The sequence below is a fragment of the Marmota marmota genome, unplaced genomic scaffold, assembly GCF_001458135.2.
Source record: "Marmota marmota marmota unplaced genomic scaffold, marMar, whole genome shotgun sequence".
NCBI lineage: Eukaryota > Metazoa > Chordata > Mammalia > Rodentia > Sciuridae > Marmota > Marmota marmota.
Genome location: NW_026000000.1, coordinates 4,604,379 through 4,629,787, shown reverse-complemented (window position 1 = coordinate 4,629,787; position 25,409 = coordinate 4,604,379). Strand labels below are relative to the sequence as shown.

Genomic DNA, 25,409 nt, shown 5'->3' with positions numbered 1-25,409 from the left:
AAAAAAAAAAAAAAAAAAAAAAAAAAAAAAAAAGCTGACTAAAACATGAACATACAATAGCCACTACTCTTCCAAAAGGTCAATATTGCCCTGGCCCTGACTTCAAACACCACATAGTAGTCTTGCCTGCTGTTGAGGTTATTAGGGATCATTATTATTCAGGGATCTATCTAGCAGTCTAAGAATCTCTGTACCTGGATCAAAATAAAATGCTTTAGGGAGAGAAAAGTAGGATAGCTCCAAGGTGATATTATTTCAGAAAAATGCTCCTATGTCTAAGGAAGGTGTTTTGGCTGGTCGGTTGCTTGTATGAGGTCAACCTGCAAGTTCTCCAGAGACTGCAGGGCAGAGAAACAGTTTCATGGGAGAAATAGAAAGAAAAGGGTCTTCCTGATGTCCAGAATGAATGTTCTGCTGTGCCCAAGACTTGATAAGGCAAGGATGGAGGGGATAAAGGAAAGAGCCAGAAGGGGTTTGGCATTCTTTCTACAGATGCAAAAACAACTATCAAGTAAAGATAATAACCTATCTTGTCTGTGCCAGAAGCTAGACCATGATACTAATGTAGCAACCTGCTTGACCCTCCAATTCCTTTGAAAACTGTTTCACTCCCTGTTGGGTGTGTGGGAGACCTTGCCTTTTGGTTTTATTTCCCCCATCTGGTTTCTCCCCAATTAAGTACATCTCATAATCCCTTACCCCTCCACCTCCTCTCCAAAGGGCACCAAAGTCAAAAGTTTTCTCAACTAATACCATGGGACACAGTGTCCACTCGCCGGTCACCCTGCCAATCAGCACCCACCACATCGCCAAAGCAACCCTTGTTAAACTGAAGGTTACAGACTCATACTGCTGCTTCTTCCTCTCCTTTCTTCCCTTTCAGGCAGCCCCCCAATAAAATCTCTTGGTTGAATTTCCATCTCAGGTGAATCACTCGCCTTTCAATCCCCCAGTCTACAGATAACAACTGTCTCAAAACAGCAGTACAGGGGCCGGGGTTGTGGCTCAAGTGGTAGAGTGTTCGCCTAGCAAGTGTGAGGCACTGGGTTTGATCCTCGGCACCACATAAAAATAAAATAAAGCTATTGTGTCCACCTAACACTAAAAAATAAATTAAAAAAAAAAAGGACTGTGTATAAACTCAAAAATGTCAGTAGGTGAGGCAAAGCTATTCCTCTTTCAAGATTTTATGCAGGGCTAGAGTCTACATAAACAGAAAGGGAAGTGTTCTCAGAAACAAAGCCACATGATTAGATACAGAACATGTTGTCTTGGTCCTGCCCATGAATCATTTAAAGAAAAAGAATCAGTTATGCAGGATCCAAAACGTCATCTGAATTCCAAAAACCAAATGGTTCTGTCACCCATAGAGTAAGTCCAGTTATCTTTCTGTACCTCCAAGAAGGGTTTCCACAGGAACCCATACACTCCCAAGGTATAATCTTCTGAAACATTAACTGGTTTTATTGCACTATACATTTTCCCTCTGCAACAGGAGACACCAAAAGAACATGATGGCCCTCAGAGATAGTCACAAATGCAGAGAGGCAAATTACCACCAGAGTTATTGAAAACGCCACCTTCCACCAACATGACAAACCCACAAGGCTATTTAATTTCCATCATAAGTACTTTCAAAAAGCAGGGCCAAAATGGGAATGCAATTCAAAAAGGGAACTTTCCATTCTGCCCTTGAGAGAGAGAGAGAGAGAGAGAGAGTAAAATAAGACAAATATATCTTATTTAAAGACAACAGGACACATTAAAGACATTTAGCTGTCAATAAGGTCTTCCTGTATTCTCATTGGTAAATACAAAATAGTATCTCAGTGACAACAACTATGACTGTCAGGAGTCATCAAATACCTCTCCATGTAGTCCTACAAGAATACTGGGGGAGGGAGTGAAAAGGTTGAAACCCCAACTCAATCAGACACACACACTAGGCTCAAAGATGATATAACATGTCTAAGATAAAAAATCAAGGTTGCACTTTGAGAAGGTGGGACAGGGTTCCAAATCAAGTCTGACAAATTCCTTCAGGGTACAATGTTGTACAAGTAAGTCAGTTCTGACTTAATGATGAATGTACTGGAATGTTCTCCTCAATTTCAAAGCATTTAGTGGTCCTTTCACTATTTTCTAGTTCCAAATTGTTTCTGCGATCATCACAAGTAAAGGATATTGACATCCCTTCCTTCTGTGAAGTGGAAGAAGTATTTTCTTAGCAAGTGGCTTGAGGACAGGGAACAAAAATAGGCCTTATAGATTAGATAACTGCTAAAGCAGCTGAGAGCACTCTGGTGATCTTCCATATATGGGATCTAGCACAGGGAATGCATAGTGAAAGCTGCGGGCTTGCTTTTCAATGGATACATTTCGTGAAGATAAAAGTTTTTTCAAGGACTGTATGAATGAGCAAGTTAACTATGCATACCACGCATGATAGAGCTTCTGGGGAAAAAAACATCCTAAATTAGAAGGCCATAGCTCTAAAGTTTCAATCAGGACTGAGTAAAAAGTGAGGTGAAAATCTTTGTAGACATAAATGCAATGACATTCAGAAGAATACTGATGGAGGGACAGGGCACAATCTGGTGCCCTTCTCCTAATCTGAAAAAAAATCTGGCGTAGCAATCTTTGAATTTCTATGTGTTTATTACTGGTGACTTGCTTTCAAGAAAAACACACTGGAGTAGAAGTTTCCAAGGGTAAAAATGAATGGGCTTAAGCACCAAGGCTGAGGAGAGAAAAGATTAAAGTTCCCAACATTCTACAAAGCACTGGCAAATTCCCATTTTACAAATTTGCATCTGGAGGGCCAGCCCTTTCGATGCTGATTACTTCCTCTTAAATGATGGAGGGCAAAAGTTTCATCTTAGAGGTCAACATGACTGATTGATTGATTGATTGATTGATTGAGACTGATTGATTGGTGGTGGCTGCCCAGAAGCAACACTGAAAGTGCTCAAATCAGCTGCCATTGTGTTGCCACTGTGTGCCATGGATGTGTGACGTGGAAATTGCAGCAGGCATGCTTCATTTTTGACAGCCATGTCCCGACCTAGTTATTATAGTTCAGTTACTTCTTCTCAGGGGAAGATGGCATGTAATTAGACATGAATAATACCGAGAGACCAGTAACAGCACAAGATCAATTTAATAATATTTTTCCATTAAAACTGTACTTTATTAGAATAATAAAACACACTGAAAACCTTCTCATTCTTACTTATAAACAGAGTGTTATGCAAATTAGAGCCTGACTCAAAAGAATATAAAATCTAAGGTACAAAGCTGGTGTTTTCTTCTTTTATACAAAGCTTGCATCTTCTTCCTTTAATGTCTAACTCTTAGTAAAGACAGTTTCATTGATCCATCCCTTCCTTTCCTCTGCTTGGAGAAGAACATTGACTATCTGGCGAGTCACTGGAAAGCCTTGGGCATGGTCTCAGCTTTGGGGACTGAAAGTTGCAGTCTCTTGCCAAAGTCACCCAGGAGGCTTCCTCTTGCTGGCAGCTGGTTCCAACTCTCCTCACAAAGGAGAATGACTTTCCATTACCCTCAAGGAAAGCCTAAATCTGTCCTTCACTCTGCTGCATTCTTACTTTTTCCAGATTCAAAGAATAATACAAGGGAAAAGTTGGATGTCTTCTCCCAGCCCTTCCTCAAGCCTGCCGGAACTTAGAGCCCATCAGGATTCTGTTAGGTGACTCACAGAGCTCTTTTCTCTGAGGGGCTTGGCCAAAACATAAAACAAAATACAAAACATAAAAGGTCATCTATTAACTACCCTGGGAGCTTATCAAGTTCTCAGCTTGCCTCTGAAGCAGCTTTTCCTTTTCCTTTTCCTCTGTAAGGGCACTTGAGTAGAGGAGTTTTGGACAGGCTGCCCAGCAGAAAAGGACAGATTTTACAAATTGCCATCTACTAAATGTGGGGGATGAATGAGAGAATCTGGGAGAATTAATTCCAGAGAAAGATACCACACACTTAAGGAGGTAGTTACTCTAAATACTGACAACTATGCTTCAGGAAATGGGAAATTTAAATTTTGGGGAACAAAATAGAATCAGTAAAAGTGTGGAAATAAATCCAGTTTTGAGTGTGACCTCAAAGTAAACATTGGGTCCTCTCTCTTCCCACCAAAAGTGACCAAGTGCTGAGGAAAGATAAGGGACTTTATGCCCTCATTCCACCAACATTTATTGGGCATCAAGGTAGAAGTGCAGCTTCCCTGAAGGGACTCAAGGTTTAGCACAGAAAAAAACAGCACACCCAGTAATCACATTTCCATTCGCTATGATAAATAACAACATCAACTAACACATCCCCTTCCATGTTAGGGGAAAGACACAATCCCTACATATTTTGTGCATCTCATTTGAACCCATCACACAAGCCTGTGAGACTGCCAAATACCTTTCCCAGTTGGTTCACTGGTGATAACTGAAGCATATGGGACACAGAACAGAATACTTCAAACAAAAAGTGTTTTTTAAATTCAAACTAATTTTCAAATTACACCTTCCCCTCCAGAGACAAATCTCAAACCCTATTTTACCTTTCACAAGCTGCCCCACACGCAACTGAGGTTCCTAGAACTTTTACAAGTTGAAGAAGTAGTTTTCAAACATCACAGGTCTTGTCAATGAGGGCCACTTGGGCAATGCCCTGCCTCCAATTTAATAACAGCATTTTGGGCTGTTTTTAAATCCCTACCATAGTTGTGCCAAAATGATCTTCCTCATGTTATCAACCATAGCTTCTTAAGGGCAAAAGCACCCAGTAAAAACATATGCATTTGTCCATTACCAATTATATCAAATCAAGATTCTCAGTTAACCATAAAATCATCTTTACTTGCCACATTCAGTTATTCTTTTCAACACTTCATTACTACCCACCTCAAGAGACAAATTGCATTACTAGATGTTTGCTCCTACAGTTCCCTGTAATGTCCTCCCACGATTTGTCCCCACACTGTTAATCCATGCCCATCACCTGGCCTACAGCAAGCCATAGAAATATGTTTGCAATAATGGAGAAATTGTCCACACAATCTTTTCTGACATAATAAAACTTTATTCTCAAAATATTACATGTGCACCAATAAACTTTGGATTGGTAATTAAGTAATTCGTTTCATATTACATTTGAAAATGTACCGTCCATTTTATACTACTTGTTTGTTTGTTTTAATAAGGGATTGAACTCAGGGGCGCTTAACCACTGAGCCAATCTCCGGCCCTTTTGTTTTATATTTTATTTTGAGACAGGGTCTTGCCAATTTGCTTAGGGACTCACTAAATTACTGAGGCTGGCTTTGAACTGGTGATTCTCCTGCCTCAGCCTCTCAAGCCTTTGGGATTACAGGCATGTGCCACCATGCCCAGCCCATTTTATAATCTTTTTCCTCTACCAAAAATAATTTTTTAACCTAAGAAGGATTAATCACCATTAATTTTTAAAAATAATTCTCTACACTGTTTAATCTACCATAATCTAAGTAGCCTCTTCTTGAAATAGTAATACAATGTCTCACAAGCACAAGTCATGTAACATCCCAAACACACCGCATACTGTGCAGTGATTTAATGACTTGAAAACTAAGTGCCTTGCCTTTTGAGTCTGGATTATTTTTAAATATGGAGAAGAATAGGTATTTACTGGAAATTAACGGAACTCATTGAACAATGAGAACTTTGCAATTTCAAATACTTGTAAAATACTTTGAAGTAACCTTATAACTTCAAAAGAAAATTCAAAACAAGTCACCATAATAAACTTTGAAAGTCATTTGAAAGTATTTCTAAAAGAGGCAAAATTTAGCAAGCAAATAATAAGATGGACCCATAAGAAATTCCAAGTATAGCCCAATATAAAAACAAACTAAAATACAAAATCTGAGGGCTGGGGAAGAAGTTCAGAGGTAGAATCCATGTTTAGCATGTACAAGGTCCTGAGTTCAATTCCTAGCACTGGCAAAAAATAAGGGGCTATGGGTGTGTGCATAAACATAATTCCAAGGTAGATTAATGAAAATGTTTTTAAGCAAGAATCAACTAACTTATTCAAATTGGATTTGTACCAGACACACATTTCAGGTATCTCTTCAACTACTCCCTTTTCTGGGGATTCTGCCACAACCTCTAGTCAAGTTATCTTTTAACTGCCATTTCTGTATCACTTGACACAAACACACACACACACACACACACACACACACACACACACACACACAGTTGATTGGATGTGAAGGAAAGTCTAACCCAAAGAAAGTTATTGAAACTGGCCAGGAGCCTATGGCTAAAATGATAGACTCAACCAATCTAATTCTTTGCCTCAAGAATGGAAATCAAGAAACTCTAAAGGAAGTCACCAGTCAGATGTCTCTGCCACACACAGCAGGATCTAGAATTGGAGCCCAGTGGGTTCCTAACCTGGGAGTTTTGAGACATCCTTACCTCCTACCTTTTCTCAAGTGAAACTCAGCTGACTTGTAACAATAACAATAACAACCACCACCGAAGTTTATGACGGTAACCTACGTTAAATTTTTATAGAAAGACATGTTTCTTTAAGAAATAATTACCTTCTTTTAGATAAACGGAGGAAATCGCTTATTTCACTTAGTAAGACATCAGAGGTATAGCTTTTAAAGAAATGCATTTATCACTTTTCAATTTCTTTCCTCAGGGTTCTCACTGATAGTAAGAAGTCAATTTTTGAGAATGTCTCTAAATTATCTCTGGTTTATAATCCCAGTATAGATAGCATCTGATGTATCAATTCCTTCACAAAGTAAATGACAGTTTGAGGGGCAGTACTGGAAAATATTTGTTACTATATGGGCTGTCATATGACAAGAAACAAAATTTCATCCTATTAAATATTAAATTCATAATTAAAACTAACAAATTTTCCCACTAAAAATTTTTTGGTGTGGGGGGAGGTGTGCATGTGTGGTACTGGGTATTAAACCAGTAGCACTATCCCACTGAGCTATATCCCCAACCCCCTTTTTTTTCATTCTGAGACAGCATGTTGCTATGTCACTCAGTCTGTCCTGTAACTTGGGATCAAGCCACTCAAGTTGCTGGGATTTTTACAATGGGCATTGCACATAAATATTCTTAAATAAATCAGTTCCCAGGCTGTCTCATTTCAGCTATATGTACACAGAAAATTAAAATTTCTCATACTGTTTTATTTCTACATTTTTTTCATTAAAAATACATACTTATACTGAATGCCCTGCCTCTCCCTTAGTTTAAAGAAACTAAACAGCAGAGAGTGTTATTCAATTAGTCATTAGAGGAGATATTTAGATGAGAAGAAATAGTGCCTACAACCTTAACTATAATATTTTCAGTACTCCACTTTGGGGGTGAAGGCCATGGTAGCAATACAAGACACCGGAACTCCAAATACCTATCTGGAATATTCTTGATATTTTTAACATAAATAAAAAGAGCATTTATGTCAGAGTCTAAAACTGTAACCATTCAGTGAATGAAATTGCTCAAGAAATAGTTTTTAAAGAATATCAGGAAAAACTGTCCGGGACTTGGAAATGAGCAAGAGACTCCAAAGTGTCCTTTCAGTGGTGTGCTAGACATTATCTGGAGGGGCCTGTGGGGATTATCTGAGTCACTAAGGCTCTGCACCTCTGACTGACTCTGTCACTGGCAGAAGTTCAAAGCAATTGTCCACAGCACTGAAAATAAACTTTGTCCAGTAGAGATGCCTGGAATAAAAGATAACCCCAAAAACTACATTTTATTATTCTCTGGACATCAATTAATTTTGTTATCTACTGATAATTTCAGGGTTCTTGGATTTTCTTTGCCCAGTTCCTCAAATTCTCCTTTAATTTCCTCCAGACCTTTAAACTTCTCAAAATAAGGGCTTATGATTTTTCTACTCAGATCTTGATAAGATTTCTTTGAAAGGAAATAGTACAAACATTAAAAAGAAATAGATTTCTCTTTACAGAAACAAATAGTAGGAGGTTAATTATAAGATTAATTTTTTCTAAATAAGAAAACCCATCAACTGAAAATTCAACAGAGGAGTTTCTTGATATAAGTAAACATAATGCATGAAATACATTTACACAACGGATTTACACAGTTGAAATTACAAATATTCTTGCAAGTAACAATCCCCTACTGAGACTTGAAAGGGATCTGCTTGTGTAATTTAGAAAAAGTGTGATTTTAAACACAACTTTTCAAAGTTACAAAAATTCATCCCAACAGAAGCAATGTCAACCTTCATGAATATGTAAAACTGACCCTGTTGCAACCACATAGTTAGTTTGGAGAAGTGAAGGTTTCACAAACTCCTGGAACTGGCTGGGAGTCACCTTGGTCACTCCTTCCCCTTCTTCAATTGCCATTCTCTCCTCCCTGCCCATCCCTTCCTAGATGTCAGTCATGTCCCATTGAAACCCCTCCTTTGGCTGCAATTACCTTTTTTTCTTTGCTCCAAAAATGTCTCAAAGCCTTGAATATGCTGATGGCTGCTATGAATCTCCAACAATTCACAAGCTCTTATTTCTCAGAACTCTAAAGCAAATTAATGTCCTAAAGAAACTGATGCACTTAACTAGGCTCTTGGGTTCCCTCCACTGCATGTATTTCTCAGCTAAAAAATAAGTGTCCATATAGGTCAGCCAGGGACCAAAAAAAAGCTTCACCTGACTCTCTGAATCTACACAAGAATCATTCTTACATTCACTCACTGCCATGATGAACTAAATCCGTATGGTTAAAGCAGCAGCAGTCAAGGTTTACAAAGCATCGTGCCCCTCAGGAGGTTAAGACAGAAATCCTCAAGTGGTTCAGTTATTTAACAGTATATTGGACTTATATAAGTGAAAAAAAAAGTAACTTTCTGGCCTGGATATTTTATTTTCTCTTTTGGTAATTGAAAAATCTTTCTAGAACATATTATACATTCCCCTGCCTTACTTCACCCCTGTTTGCAAAAGTAAAAGTTCTTGGAACAATATTTAGAAAATAAAAACATTCCTGGGGAAAAAAAATACTGATAACCTTATCCTTGGTAAGAAGCACCTACCATTTTGAATAATTTCTTTCTAGTCTTTGAGACCAGCACCAGAAGTGGCTCTTTGATTCCCTAATGTGTATCTTAAAGAACTGTACCCAACACATATTGTTAAATAAATGCTTGATTGCATTCTGTATAATTTTTATTTATTTGCTTGCATACTTTGCTATATTCTATATACTAATCTTCTATATCCTTCAGGACTATATTTACTGTTTTATATTTTCCATGTCACAACATATGAACATATTTCTAGGGTATAAAACTATTAGCTATTATTCTACATTTCGGGGTGAGGAGTACTGGGAATTGAACTCAGGGGCACTTGACCACTGAGCCATATCCCCAGTCCTGTTTTGTATTCAAAGACAGGGTCTCACTGAGTTGTTTTTTGCTGTCTCACCACCCCACCCCCCAGCCACTGGGATCACAGGTGCGTGCCACTGTGCCCAGCCCTATTCTACATTTTTGTCACTGTATTTATCTCCCCGCCCCCCCGCTTTTTTTTTTTTGGTGGGGGGAATATGGCCGGATTACTGTTTTATGGAGTGATTTTTCTAAAAACTTCTGGGAAACATATTTGGGTTTTACTAAATTAAGTGCACATATGCATAAATTTTCACAAGTTATTTGTACTAATAGTGTATCCTAAAAGTTTTCCCATCTCCTTAAATATATTTTGCCATACTTTCTGATTTTTTAAACAAGAACCCCTGAACCCAATTTACATATGGTCTTCATGAATCAAGATTATCATTAAAATTATCAATTACTCAGTGGTGGAGTTCTTGCCTGGGATGCACAAGGCCCTGGGTTCAATCCCTAATATCACACATACAAAAAAAGTTTTTATGATTACAAATTACTGTAATGGACTACAGTTATGGGTAAAGATGATATATACAGAAATCAGAATGAACAACTCCAGGAGATATCCTAAATCTATTGTTTGCTTTATTTAAGAAATTCCCAACATCAGGACTTTGAATCAGTGGTCTCTCCCTCATGATCTTAAAAGAGAGATAAAATAACTCTTGACCTAGATGTTTACAAGTGAGTTAACAATTCAAACACATTTTCCCAGGTTACATTCCCATTCCCTATACAAGAATAAAAAAGACAATTATTTTGAATTAGGTGATTTCAAAACATCTCTGATTTTTGATCACTTATGAAAATGTATTACAGTTTTAGTGAACTAGTCTTTCCCACTGTCAGTAAGAAACACATATCCCGCCAACACCCCCAAATCTTTATTTGGGGGCTTGGAGGTGGTTTACTCCAAAGCCTGCAAAATGCTCTCCTATTGTTCATCACAAGACATTTCTTCATTGGTCACAGTTTCCCCATACTGCAGTTTAACTGATTCACTGTGACCCAATTTCATGCCCCACCAACTCCATGAGATTAAAGATGCTTCTTAAAAAGATTATAATTGTTTGGTGACCTTCCCTCAATAATGAATCAACTTCTTTATTAAATCTGTTCCAAAATACATTTCATATTTGATAGGCACACTATTAAACAAGTGGGACTGATGTTGTGAGGAAAAGAAGGTATTTTACCAGAACTAGCCTTTAACCCTGAAAGTGGACAAAGAGTGTTCTAGTTACCTAAGTGGATGTAAGAAAGTCATCTTTTATAATTACCTTTCACTGACAATCAGAAAGGATGTGAAAACCAACAACACCAGAAACAACAGGCAAAAATCTACATCCATTCATCCACAGAACTTGTAAGTCTATCTTCCACACAGCAAAAACATTCAACAAATTCTCTCGAACAAGTGGGTACTCTTATAAATAGTAACATTTTTTCATTCACCAAAAATTCTTTCCTTCTATGGGAACTTTCAGGATTTGGATATATAAGATTATTCAATATATTTTCATCTACTAAATTCTGGGGAAGCCTGCTTCCCAAATACATGCTAAGGTACCAGTGACAAGTCCTATGTAGGCAATCAGGTTTGTCAGTATGATAGAACTGCTTAAGGATAAGACCATGTTTGAAAAATCTTTTCCAAAATATCCACAAACAGGTTCTGAAGTTTCATGGTGTGCTGTTTCAACTCAATTACATCAACCCTCCCAACTTCTCCCTCTGACAGGCCAAAATCACTCATCAGAAAACAAATTTGGCACCAGGCCCAATGGTGCACACCTGTAATCCCAGCGATTCAGAAGGCTGAGGCAGAGGATAGCCAAGTTGGAGACCAACCTAGGCAACTTAGAAAGATCCTTTCTCGGGGGCTGGGGTTGCAGCTTAGTGGTAGAGCAGTTGCCTAGAATCTGTGAGGCACTGGGTTCAATTCTCAGCACCACATATAAATAAATTAATTAAATAAAAGTCCATCAACAATTTAAAAAAAAAGGGAGGAGGAGGAGGAGGAGGAAAAAAGATCCTGTCTCAAAATTTTTTAAGCAGGGTACCTTTTTAATAAAGGTAGGTCAGTGGTACAGTGCCCCTGGGTTAGATATCCAGTACTGCAAAAGAGAGAGTGAGGAAGAGAGGGGGAGAGAGAAGGAAAGAAACAAACAAACATGGCTCAGTCAGATACATTAAACTGAAGTCAACCAGTAATAAAAAAATTAAAAAAAAAAAAAAAAAGGCCCCAATCTTGAGTTCAGGATGTGGGCTGAATCCAGTCAGTTAACAATCTGCCTTCTACTTCTACTCTCAGGGACTTGAAGACAGAACAAAGGAGTTGGTTAAATCTGTAAATCAGGGAATCCGGTGAGATGCTCTCATCTCTGATTCTGGATTAAAATGATTTACATTTACAATTATTCCACTTATTCTAAGTATTCCAAATTATGATCAAGAGTTGAGTTTGATTACTGTTGATTTAAAAATTGCTATGGGAGGAAATGTAGTGTAATGTTAAGAGATAAGCTTTGAAATTAAGAAATGTAAATATGACACCTCGTAAAAGACATTCAAACTAAGAGAGGGCACAGTCTTGAGGTCCCTATTGATATTTAGAGGGTAAAGTCCAGGGAAGCTAAATATCCTCAAATGTGTGGGACAGGCCCACCTATGGGTCTGTCTCAAGTAACACCTGTGAGGAATCTAGGCTTCAGACCACATGGTTCTTAATTTGCTGTGAAAAACCTATCATTTAATCCTGATCCTTGAGTTTCTGAAAGGTAAAATGGGAATAAAATTACTGACCTTAAAGAATTCTTGTGGAGACTAAGGTACGAGAACATGGTATGGGCTTTGGAGCAAGTCCTGGTTCGACTTCCTAATAACTGTGGGCCCTTATGTACTCTGTTTAAGTTCTCCAGCTTCCTCATCCAGGAAGAACTCAGGTAAGCTGCAGCAATTTGATAAACAGTGGCTCAATACAATTTAGATGATGTTAATATTGGTGCAGGCCTAATTATTAATGAGTGATTCCACTCCATGGTCTCTCCAGACTGAGTTATGAAACCCAGGCATGCATTTTCAAAAGCCTAGTAACTACACTTATATCAGATCGCCTTGACAAAAATAATTAGTTAAAAGAAGTAGAGTTCATTTATTAGTGATATTGACATTTTAACAAACTGTCTTTCAAAATAATCTGAAAACTGATGTTAAAAAAAATCTTAATAGCAATATACCTAGAGGTTTCCAGGTGTTTCCCACAGGTGTTTTCTACGTTGTGTTTTCCACAGTGGATCAATACAATATGTCAATAGTCCAGAGGATTAAGTGGCAAAAAAGCCCAGGTTCCAAACTCCAGGTGACATGCTGGAATATCTAAGTCGGAAACAACAACAAAATCCAGTACCAGTTTTTCAAATACCCTCACACCCTCCCACTAAGATAAACTTTGGAAAGACAGTCAAAACTAGCAAACAACATTTGCATAAATCTATTGAAACTAGTAATAAGTTTAAGACCTCAATAGCAGATTGGTAAACATGCATGAAGCTGAAACAAAAATGTCTCATGAACTGATGACCCACTGTGCAGGTGAAAAATAAAGCAATGTGCACATGCCCGTAACCCCAGCGGCTCAAGAGGCTGAGATAGGAAGATCAGGAGATCAAAGCCAGCTTCAGCAACAGCGAGGTGCTAAGCAACTCAGTGAGACCCTGTCTCTAAATAAAATACAAAATAGGGTGGGGCTGGGGCTCAGTGGTTGAGTGCTCCTGAGTTCAATCCCCAGTACCCACCATTAGACTTCCATGGGCTGATATAGAATTATCTCCAAGAAGAATTATGAAAGAATTACATTCAAAAAAATAAATAGATAGATAGATAAAAAGAAATAATAGAGCAATGCAATCCTTTACCCACAATCAGCTGCAGGTCCTCCGAAGCTCAGGACTTTCCACTAACAGACACTCAGCACAGTTCTCAAGAATTACAAAGCTCCTCATCCAGCAAAGTGAATGGTCCCCGTGCTCACTGTGGTTAGCTAGTAGTTTTTAGATTGTAATGGGGTACTCAGGGGTCAGAATCAAGACTGTGAAGTCTCTGTGAGGGGGTGACTTATTAATGATTAAACTGTACTGCCCTGAAATAAATTGGGTTAAAATACCTTGATTTTGTGGGAAAATGTTTCAATAGAATGTGATATATTTAATCAGCACATTTTCACAAATGCAAGAGGAATGGAAACCACATTAATCAAGCTAACTTCTAAAAGATGACTGGTGGTTCACACAGTATATGTTTAAAATCTAGTTTTACAAAGCCCAAGAGTAAACCTCTCTAAATGTATGTATACCTAAACATAGAAGTTATTCTGCAGATATATGGAGGCAGATGGAAAATAAGGAACATAAATATATTCCCCTCACTGTTGTTTATAAAAGCTTTAAGGTCCAAATAGGGGACCCGTCAAATAAATTCTGGTCTTTCCATAGATTGAAATTATATACTTATTAAAACAATTAGATTTTCATGGGCTGAAACAGAATTATCTCCAAGAAGAATTATGAAAGGAAAAGAGCAAAATTTAGAACAGTATGCATTTTACACACAGAAGATACTTGGATCTGCACAGAACATTCATGGAAAAATACAAATCAGAAAATTGAAACTTTCATGCTGGGCCCGGTGGCACATGCCTGTAATCTCGAGCAGCTCTAAAGGCTTAGGTAGGAGGATTGCAAGTTCAAAGACAGCCTAAGCAACTTAGCAATGCCATAAGCAATTTAGTGAGACCCTGTCTCAAAATAAAAAGTGAAAACAAGAGCTGGAGATACGGCTCAGTGGTTAAGCACCGCTGGGTTCAATCCCCAGTGTGTGTGTGTGGGGGGGGGGACAGAAAGAAAGAAAATTGAAACTTTCTCTAGGAAAGAAGGAAGAATTGGGGCAAAAAGGAAGATTTTCACTTTCCTTATACTTCTATGTTGCTTGGCCAACTTTTTAAAGTTATATGTATATATTTCATTTTTGAAATTTAGAAACAAGAAGCAATTTCTCTTTAATAAAAGAGCCAGTGTTCCTTACCTATCAGTTTTCCTTTATTTTGATCCCAACGTATGAAATGACAAGAGGACCAAGGCAGGCAGATGATGCAGCTTCGTACTCCTCTACAGAATTGCCAACCACCTTTCCTAACTGTGAGTGCATCAGGCAAATGTTTGGCAGCAGCCTGCAGGAAACAGACCCACAACGCATCCAAAAAGTCCATTTTTGTACTCTGGCATAAACGATTCTTTAATGGCTCTAAATGTCTTGTTGCCTTTATTGTCAAACTGGCCGTAGTGCCAAGCACATTCACTGCACGTGATATAAAAAGCACTCTGCTGGTTGCGGGCTGTTCTTTATGCCCCAGCCAAATGCCTGAGGAATTGCCTAAACCTGTTCACATCAGTAAATATCCACACACAGCTATTCTAAACAGAGTCACATGATGTACTCTATCACCACCCCTACCCTATGCCACCACACCCCACTACCACCCCCAAACACCACCCAGAAAAGCAATGACACACACAGCACTTGTAAATGCCCCCAAATGACCCATTCCTCAACAAAACTTAGGCCAGCATAGGATGATAATGTGCAGTGGCTGTCATATATTCCAAGTAGGGATAGCCAGCCAGACATAGCTGCCACATGCCCCCCATCCCCATTTAGAGCATTTTTCAACCTTCCTACACCATATTCCAGGAGATAAGATGATATTGGGAGAATAAAAACAGTTCCTACTTACCAGCACCTAGTCCCGGACCATTCCAGATCCATTCAGCATGAGCTATTCAAACTTAGACAAACTGTTAAGCCTGATCCTGGAGGTCCCCATTTACAAAATGGCACCAGGAACGCCACTCAACTACAGCTCACAGAGCTACAGTGAGGATAAGGCACATAAAGCTGTTGGTATGCAGGTAGCCCTCCACAGGCAGGTCAACTAGAATAGTTGCCATCATTGTCAGGCATGAACCTGAGATGGCCTCCTCTATTGTCTTCCAAATTCCACTCTAGCTTCCACCCATTAGTAATAAGTGACCCTAAAGGGGCAATAAGGAGAAATGACTCTAGTTTCCACCCCACCTCCCACAGAAAAGTTACAAATCCCCACTATCATTAGAACTAGGTCCAGAGTCCTCAAAGCAAACCTCTCCAAGTCTCTCTTTAATCATCATCACTAGAAGAGCTCTGGATCCGCTCCTGACTCCCCCCAAAATGAGGGCAGTCTCTGCCACATGCTCACAGTGCTCCTTTGCTGAACTTCCAGCACTTACAAGTAGCAGGCTCTGAAGAAGGATCCTTCCACACTGGAAGTGTGGGCTTCATCACCACCACACTGCTGGTACCTCACCCACTGACAACTCAAACAGCTGTGGACTAACAAGAAACACGCGGGTCCAATCTTCACAAGTACAACACCAATGAACTGTAGCAGTGGTAAAGCTGAGAGACAGGACAACAGGCTCCCGGGCTATCACACTGAGTATTCCCCTGTAGAACGGAATGGACCCTGTGAGCTTCTGTAAGGTAGGTCAAGAGCCAAGTGAGCACTAGCTAGATTCCACAACCTTCAGCTGACCCACACAGACCAGATGATCCACCCACCTACCCCTAACACTGCACAGACCTGAAGCACAGGGCTCCTGGTTATAGGTTTCACTCTGGAAATATCCACTTAACCTATCTGAATGTGAGCCCCAAGTTATTTCTGGTTTTGCTTTCCCTCTCAGGCTGCTAAAAACACTCAGAGTGAAAGTATGCTGATATCACCCTCCAGAGAATTCAGTTCCTAAGAAAAGTGCACTTGTTTTGAATTGGACATGATAAAGAAAATGCAGACTTGGAGCAAGTTGAGGGTTAGCAAAATCAAACCCAAGGTCTGGATCTCTTCCCACCCCTTGCTTCTCCAACCAATCTGTGAGGGTGTTGGAATATCTTCATTTGTGAAATATGTCACAGGAGGGAATTCTTCAGAAGGAAAAGTTCACAGCCAATCAATTCAAGTTTTTCCTCGTTTTTAAATGTATTTTTTAATGGCAACATACACATAACATGGTTAAGATGATAGATTTTATTAAGTATATTATTCTGGGCATTAAGAACATTCACATTGCTGTGCAGCCATCATCACCAATTGTCTCCAGAACTTTTTCATCATCCCATCTGAAATTCTGTACCCATTAAACAATAGAACTTCATTCCCCCTACCCCCAGCGCCTGAAAACTATGTACCTCCTGTAAGTATTTGTCCTTTTGTAATAGGCTTATTTCACTTAGCATAATGTCTTCAAGTTCACCTGTGTTGTAACATGTGTCAAATTTTTCTTCCTTTTTAAGGCTGCATAATATTCCATTGTGTGTCTATAGCATATTTTATGTAGCCATTCATCTGTCAATTAATTTGGGGGTTGCTTCCACCTCTTAGCTATTATGAATAATGCTGGTATGAACACAGATGTGCAAATATCTCTCTTCAAGACCCTGCTTTCAATTCTTTGGAGGTTAATATACCCAGAAGTGACACTGTGGGATTAATTCTACTTTTAATTTTTTTTGAGGAACTGTCACACTGTTTTCCATAACAGCTATAGCATTTTACAGACCCACCAATTGCATATAAGGTTTCCAATTTCTCCACTTCCCCATCAACTCTTGCTATTTTCTTGTTTTACAATAATAGCCTTCCTAATGCCAATTCTCTATTTTTTTAAAACCTTAAAACTGGTTAATTGAATTAAGCTTTCATATCTATGCACCTGGATAAGAATGTCAGAAAACCCGATTTTCATAAACCTCAGTTTCTTTACTTGTGAAATGAGACTTTAAATACCTAGATCTTAAAGGTTGGGAGAATTATATTTCAAAATGGTAGAAAGCACTGAGCAGGGTGACCAGCACCGAAAAAGCACTAAAAGAATGACAGAAGATGAAAGGAAGAGGAAGTTTCATCATTACTGACGACCACTAACGTTTAAGTCATAGCAAACCTAATATGTAGTACTTAAATCAATCAATCTCCCCACCACCACCACCAAGTAGGCAGGATGTCAGCAAATAAGCAGTGGTAGCACAGTACAAAATTACACATTTTTTCACAGTCTGAAAAAGTGGTAACAAGAGCTTGTCACATATTTTAAATTATCCTAAAACTAGTTGTAGAGCAAAAGGGTAGAGGCCATTTGTGAGACACAATTGTTTTTCCCTCTTCTCTTGGTTAATAAATTTAAAAGTTAGGGCCAAAATGAGAGCTTTTAAACATATGGCTTGGGCTAAATTCATATAGTCCATTAAAAAAAAATAACTTGATCTGTTGAAAACCGTCTACATGTCTTTTACTTTATCTGTTTCTCACTTAAATTCACAGTATTTGTGGGAAAGTCTAACAATCACGTGTCCCAAACTCTCCAAATAACTTCTATTAGTTCTGTGTCTAGAAATTTACTAATAAATTATAAGAAAATATAAAATATTTTGGAAGCCAAAGCAATTATAAAAGAAGATGTATAAAAACTTCACATTTTAAACAAATCAAATAAATGGAAATAGATTTTAAAATAAAAGCCAAATCAAAAGAACGCTAATTCATCATCAAAACACTTCAAGTCTCTTGGCATGTACGTCCGGGTCCTCTCCTGCCATCAGGCATTTTTCTAAACATTTTACATTTATTAACACTTTTAATCTACATAAGGCTTCTGGTTTGGGTTCCATTAATATCATAATGCATTTTAAACTACACTTTAAAATTCTGACACATTATTTATATACTCCACTGAGAAACAGTCAAGTAAAATAACACTTGATTAGCTCAGGTTTCTAATCTTCATCTTTCACCTCACCTGTAGAAGTACTTCCAGCCAAACAAAGAAATGGTTCAAAAATCGGGATACCCTGATAATGATGTTAATTCAGGTTTATTAGTTTGGGTTTAATCAGGAAACTCTTTTTTTCTTCAGTAAATGTTCTTTGAAAATGCTTCAAAATTACTTTCCAATTTCCATAAAATTAAGGTATATGGGTATGTAATTCTAAAGCTTCCTCTAGTGGTTCAAGATTTAATGAGGCATCTCAGCTGGTTTTTCAAAGAATTGTTTGGCCAGTCCCAGGAAGGCGCAGAGTCACTTCATGAGTGTCCATCATCACTGAATCTCCTTGATTACCAGGGTCAGCCCAAAGAACTGGGCTGAAGTCCCACCAACAACACAACAGACCCTCTCTGATTCCAAACCTGTTCATCTGTTTGGTTAATAAATATTAGCTGAGCACTTGCTACTTGCCAACTATTATGATGGCACTGGAGATGCTACAGTGGAAAAATAGAAAGCCTGCACTCCCTCCCTGAAACTATCATTTGAGTACTTGGTATTTTATTCTTCCTCCTTCCCCTCTGAGTTTTCACTATAATTTGACCACCAAGAAGAAACCATCAATAATGTCAATGCAAGAAACAAGGTACCTGCCAGACATGGAGGTGCGCAAGATGCCTATGATCCCAGAGGCTCTGGAGGCTGAGGCAGGAGGATCACAATTTCAAATCCAGCCTCAGAAATTCAGGGAGGCCCTAAGCAACTTGGCAAGACCCTGTCTCTAAATAAAATATTTAAAAGGGCTGGGGATATGCCTCAGTATTTAAGTGCCCCTTCATTGAATTCCCAGTACAGAGAGCAAGAGATCACCTTACCAGTCAGTTTTTACCTTGTCCCCTTTATTAGTTTTTTTGAAATATGAATCCCACCCCCAGAGGCAGCCTAAGTATATCCTTCTACCTAGTATTGACATTCAGACTAGGGTGCTGTTCAGAGTCACATAACAGCCAGAGAGTCTCTGGCAAGGGACCATGGCACACAGCTTTGGTCACCTCTTGACTCCCACTGTTTTCACCCTTGTAGATTGTTCTGCGCTGCCCTGTGTTACAAGACATGGTTCAAGCCACCATGACAGGCTTGTGAGTCCTGACAATGTACCCAGAGCGGCTACGTTAGACACCCTCACCCTCTGTCTCCTCCTAGGCTTTCTAACTTTATCGATTGTCTCAATGTCCTTTAGAGAATCTGCTTCTTCCCTGCACAGCAAAACAGACTACACTTAGCTCATTTCATGACTCTTTGCCTCCTTCAGACTGAAACAGCTCTTGGGCATTTCTTTCACACTATTAATACTTTTGAAGAAGACATGCCAGTTGTTTTGGAGGATATCTTTCAATTTGGACATTAATTATATCTACTTCAATCTGTTTTCTCATAATTAGATTTAGGTGACTCAGCTGCAGTGTGACATAAGAGCATCCAGAAGCACAGGATGCCTGCTGTCCCTTATTGGTGATGTTAATTTCGATTCTTGTTTAGGGTGTTTTCAGTTTCCCCACTAAACTGTTACTTTTGTTTTTTTAACCATTACTGTTACATTTGTATGGAGAACAGTGACTCTCTCTGATTCCAGAAACTGACCTGTTCATCTGTTTGGTTAGTAAATATTAGCTGAGCACCTGCTACTTGCCAACTAATATGATGGCACTGGAGATGCTACAGTGGAAAAAAAGAAAATCCTTGCCCTGAGGGAGTTTACAGCCTAGCTGGGAAAGGCAGGTGTAGAGCTAGTAAAACATAAAGCATATACTGTGTGCTCTGGTGACAAGGGCTTCCGAGAGGATAATGCAGGAGCAGATGGCACAAGGAGGGTGAGGGAGGAGAAATCACATCAGCAACTGCCGTTGTGCCCTTCAGTCGACTGCCCAAAACAGTGCAAACGAGGTCTTCCTACAGTGGGAATCCTGTCTCCTCACTTCCTGTTTCAAATCCAAGGCTAGACTCCTCTGTGAACGTTCAGGACCTCCACAGAGTGCCCCAGCCGCCTTGTGCTTGAGTCTCATAATATATACCATGGCAATAACACCTATTCTTCCTCTAAATGTGTGCTGCTGTGGCCCCCACACCTTGAGGCAGGAGGATAGAGTCAAGTTTAAGTTGGTGACTGCTGAGAGATAAGGATAACACATTCCAGGCATAAGAAAAATGTCAGGAGGCCATTCCTCAGTCAAATTCACTGTTCAGGACAAACAATGGGAGAACACTGAACTGGGGCAGGCAGATCTGATCTCTGGTGCTTTCTGGAAAGTAACTGAGACCCTCATTTGCCTGGTCAGGCAGAGGCACAATGCTAATAAGTACAGTTTAAACTATGTGCAAACAGTTTTGGCCGAGTGCAAAAGGGTGTACTGCAACCTATGAATGTAGTAATTTCTAGCCCCAGAACATATATATACTGTCCCCACCCCCCGCCCGCTTGATTTCTTTGCTACTCCACCTACGGAGTAGCCACCTTGATACACGAATGGATATAATAAATAATTCTTACTAACCTCCTCTTTGCTAGCTGTGTTTGATTTCTATCCTGTATGAGTTAAAGAACCCACTGAGCTGGTGATTCATGTTCCCTCATCCCACACAAGGGACTTCTTTCTCTTGTCATTCATAGCACCTCCTCGAGGAGATCCTTCAAGGCTGAGAAATGTAGAGATTGTGGGAATGTCTAGCTCACAAACTTTATCATTCAAACAATGAATAAAAGGGGCTCATAGTTATCTAAATTTAAGAGGCAAGTATTTATATTATCAATGTGATAGGTTGTATACAAAATTTTGTATTATATGAAAAACACATCTATCACATTTTTTAATTAGGTAGGGTACTTGAAGTATGTTATTTTTCCTTTATCCAAAGTTCATTAAGGACATTAATTTGCAGAGATAATTCTATATGGTTAATGCACAGACCAAGAAAAATCAGCAGATAATTCTTGAGCTAAAATAACTTATAAACAAGTCACGAATATGGACAAAATGTGAACTCCCCCAAGGCAAGTAGTGCAGAATTCCCACCTACATCCACCTCCTGAGTCACACTTCAATTTGATTCAACAAGTCATTTCTAAGTCCTTATAAGGCGCTCTGCACTGCCCTCAGTGCCGATGCCACAGGAATTTCCAAAAAGTGTGAGACAGGAGCTCCACTTTCAAGGAGGTCAGAAAACATGGTGAGATGTTAAAACACATGGTATCATTAAAACCCTCAAGAAAAAAAAAATCTTCGGATTACTTTCTGGATAATTAGACATAATTATATAAACAATTACAGTTTTAAGTGTGGGTGTTTAACAAAATTGCCCATCTTGCTTCACAGTCCACTTTTGTTGTGCACATGCATGTTTGGGGGGAAGGTAGGTGTTGGGGGTTTTATGTTTATGTCTTTAACAGAGGCCTTAATGTGTCTTTACTACCTAAGATAATAGCAATTCAGAAATGTCTGCAGTGGGCCTTGCTTCCTCTGCCAAGAAAATCTGAGTGCCCAGGCCCCTGTCTGTTCTTCCATGAATTCCCTCCTCCTCAGACAAGCTATCAGTCTGTAGCTATGAGTGGTCAAAACCACTTACCTGGTAATCCTCAATACTGTCTGTAAAATGATGACTTGAATTATCATTTCTATCTAGTATCTCCCCACACAAAGAAGATTTACAAAGGAAGAAAGAAAAACAGCAAGAGATGTTAGTAGAGAAAGCTGCAGACCTGGGCTCATCCCACAGCTGAGCTCCTGAGGGACACCAAGGGAGAAGGGGGCACAATCCCATTGAGCACCTAGTTTCTCCCATCTGTGTACATGAGAGAAGAACCACAGTGCAGGCTCATGTGCCCTTCCTTCTCCCTACCTTGGAAGTTTCACCTTTCAGGATTGCCCACTAAGTAACAATTATCTGTCCACTTTTCCCGTTTTCCTAATCATCTATTCTAAAATTTGCCAAGATTTTAGAAGTTCCCTATTTAAAACTGTGCAGATATAGCCAAGGGTAGTGGCATATACCTGTTTCCCCAGCAGCTTGGGAGGCTGAGGCAGGAGGATCATGAGTTCAAAGCCAGCCTCAGCAATGGTGAGGCACTAATCAACTCATTGAGATCCTGTCTCTAAATAAAATACAAGATAGTGCTGGGGGTGTGGTTCAATGGTTGACTGCCCCTGAGTTCATTCCCTGGTACTCTCCCCCCACCGCTAAAAAAAAAAAAAAAGGAAAAAAAAACTGTTCAGATACAAAATTCTGTCACAGTAAAGTATTATCAGGGGGAAAGGGAAGAAATACCTTCCCTTTCAGTATACAGATCCTTAACTTCAAGTGTTTTTAAATGGATGTCCTCAAGACCTCACAGACTTTTTCTAAATGGTGTAAAAACGTGCAACTTTAGAAAAGCACATCAACTTTGACTTTAAAAATAGCACCAAAAAGTGGACTGATGTGTCATGGGTCAGAAAATGAACTCAAAGCTCAAATAAGATTCTCAACACAAATCATCTTCTCCTAGGATAATGCAAACAGAAAAATAGTCAAGCCTCACCTGAAATGCAGCTAAGTAACATACCAACAAGAAACCATGACCTGCACTAAACACAGCTGCTAGAGAAAACTCAACTTTCACAGAACCATGGGAGAGAACAACTGATCAGCTCCACCTGGTGCACAGAGTACCAACTTACCGAAAATGAGAATCCCACATCCCACAAGGAGCTGTGAGCACCATTTGTAATGTCTCCACAAAGCTGGGTCCTGGGAGTAAAATTTTACATGTTCATCTTTCTTTTGCTACAGGAAATGATTAGTTACTGCCTGGGCAGGAGAGGGGAAATGAACTTGCTGGCCCATGTGACAACAACAAAATGCTGTTTTTCCAGAACAGCTGACTAAGAACACACTGTCCTAAGTGCAGAGCAGTGGAGCATCAATTCCTGGTTCCCAGTTCCCAACCGCGGGAAGAACAGTGCTGCAGGCCTGGCCTGGTCACCCACATGCAGGCATGACTTCCACAGTCACTGACTGTCACTCCGACAGCCTCAGGGACTGAGTCCTCAGAGACATGGCAGGACTGAGGGCCTGTTTGCCATGTTGCCATATATATCCAACAGAGCAGGTTATCAGGACTGTAGAGGTTTAATCAAGGGAAAGAAAGAAGGCCAGGCAGCTGAGTAACTTGTCCTTGCACTGTGCTACCCTGAAGCTGCAAATCCTGCTGTGTCCCTGGGAGCCCAGGATCATGCTACACCTGCCTGGAGAGGAGAGAAGATTCTGAATGAGAGGGCTACAAGAACAATGACCATACTTCCTTGCCTGAAAACTGGGACACAATCTGACAAATACAAACACACTTCTGGAATTCATCATGTAAAATATCTAAAACCAGCACCAGTTACAAACCTTACTTAAGTAGGGTGTGTCTGTCATTCCCCACCTACCTAGCAGGGTTCCCAGGCCCCTCCCCAGCAGATCTGATTCAGCGAGTCTCTGGGTGGTGCCTGAGAACCTTGATTTCCAACAAGCAGCCAAAGAGATCTTTAAGTTCAGACAAGTCTGGGGAACACGGACTGAACAATTATGCTGTAATAGCATCAGTATGATAGCTTGTAAATGATAACACTAATGAATATCAGTCTTCTTTTAATCCCCCAAATAAAACCACTGTTTTGATAATATCCATTTTAAAGACAGAGGAAACGTGTACAAGGTTACACAACTAGTAAGGACAGAGAAAGGACTCAAATAGAGACCCAACTCCAACAGCTGTACTGTCTCCACTATCCATATAGTGGGTTAGGTATATTAAATGCATTTTCAACTTATGACATCTTCAATATATGATGGGCTTAGGAGGATATAATTGTATCATAAGTCAAGGAGCATACTCAAACATTATTCTAGCTGCTTTTTTCTATCATATCTAACTTGAATTTAAAAAACAAAAGAAGAAGAAGAAGAAAAATCAATGTTTTCTACTTGTTCTGCTTTTAAAAAAAAAGAATTTGATCTGCCATATGAATAGTACCCCTATACCCACTCCCTTCCCACCTTCAGGTTAACTTAAAAACTCACCGTGGCTTAAAAGAACACAAAACCCAGAACCCAATATGCTTCATCCAACAAGTTCTTACTGAGCCCCTCCCTGTGGATACAGCAGGGAAGAGACCAGACCCCTGCCCTCCAGGGGCTCACACTTTACTAAGAGGGCACACACTATTGGCCAGGAAGAAAAGAAGGACAAAGGTCCATCAGCTGATGCCAGGTGCTGGAAAGTAAGAGGAGAGAAATGGGGGCTGGGATTCAAGTTGCCAGGGAGTCTCCCTAATAAGGGGCCACTTGAGCAGAGGTCTAAGGGTGCTGGGAAGCAAGAATATCTTGGGGGAGAACAACCCACATAGAAAGAATAGTGCCCAGCTCATTCCCTGGCCCAAACCATAAACTTCCAAAACTTTCTATTAGCATAGATAACTCCACATTTGCTCAGAGTTGGGATCCTCCTCCACTCCCCACTTCTGCTGGGCTGGGACACTCTTCCTCTCCTCCTGCAGACTTCAAGCTAAAAACCATGTCCCCAGGTAACTTTTCTGATCTCCCCATCACATGCAGAGCCCACACTGTACACATCATACACTACTCTTCTCCCAGCACTAATCACAGTCATAATTAAACCATTATTTCTGTAATTTAATGTCTGCCTCATCCCAATAAGCTAATCTCCATGAGGGCAAGGATTATATAGGTTGCATTCTTTGTCCTAGTGCCTGAGAAATAGTCAAGTTCACCATTGGGAAAGATGTGAAGAAATGCTTCTGAGTTTTCTCAGGATAACACAGAGTTACAGTGTTCCACTGTATTGTGCACAACACACTTCCTTCCTGATAAGAAAAGTTAGGAACAAGGAAACAGCTGTATTCAAAAAATGAAGTCCCAAAGTGGGCCCTTTGGACTGTGTTTGGGTTCAGTGTCACTTCATCTTACTATAATCTAAAAGGAAACAATCAAAGCCAGAAGACTGTCCCTCCTAAGACCACATGAGGTCAATCATAAACACCCATTCAGAAGCAAAGTAAAGTAATGTGC

The 25,409-nt window shown here is 39.6% G+C and overlaps 1 protein-coding gene across 12 annotated transcripts in view; it reads right to left on the bottom strand.

Moving 5' to 3' along the window:
* Sgms1 (sphingomyelin synthase 1) overlaps positions 1-25,409 on the bottom strand; it is a 289,949-nt gene that overhangs the window by 138,576 nt on the left and 125,964 nt on the right. Inside the window, exons 1-3 of one of the 12 annotated variants that reach the window (XM_015498877.2) lie at positions 15,771-16,140; positions 14,530-14,674; positions 12,687-12,825 (exon numbers count right to left, since the gene is read on the bottom strand). The exons of 6 other annotated variants lie outside the window; for them this stretch is intronic. The gene's annotated coding sequence lies outside the window, so the exon portion shown is untranslated. Of the gene's footprint in view, positions 1-12,686; positions 12,826-14,529; positions 14,675-15,770; positions 16,141-23,014; positions 23,798-25,409 lie in introns of those variants that run through there. 5 more of the 12 variants (XM_048807433.1, XM_048807440.1, XM_048807438.1 and 2 more) reach the window with 5 other exon arrangements.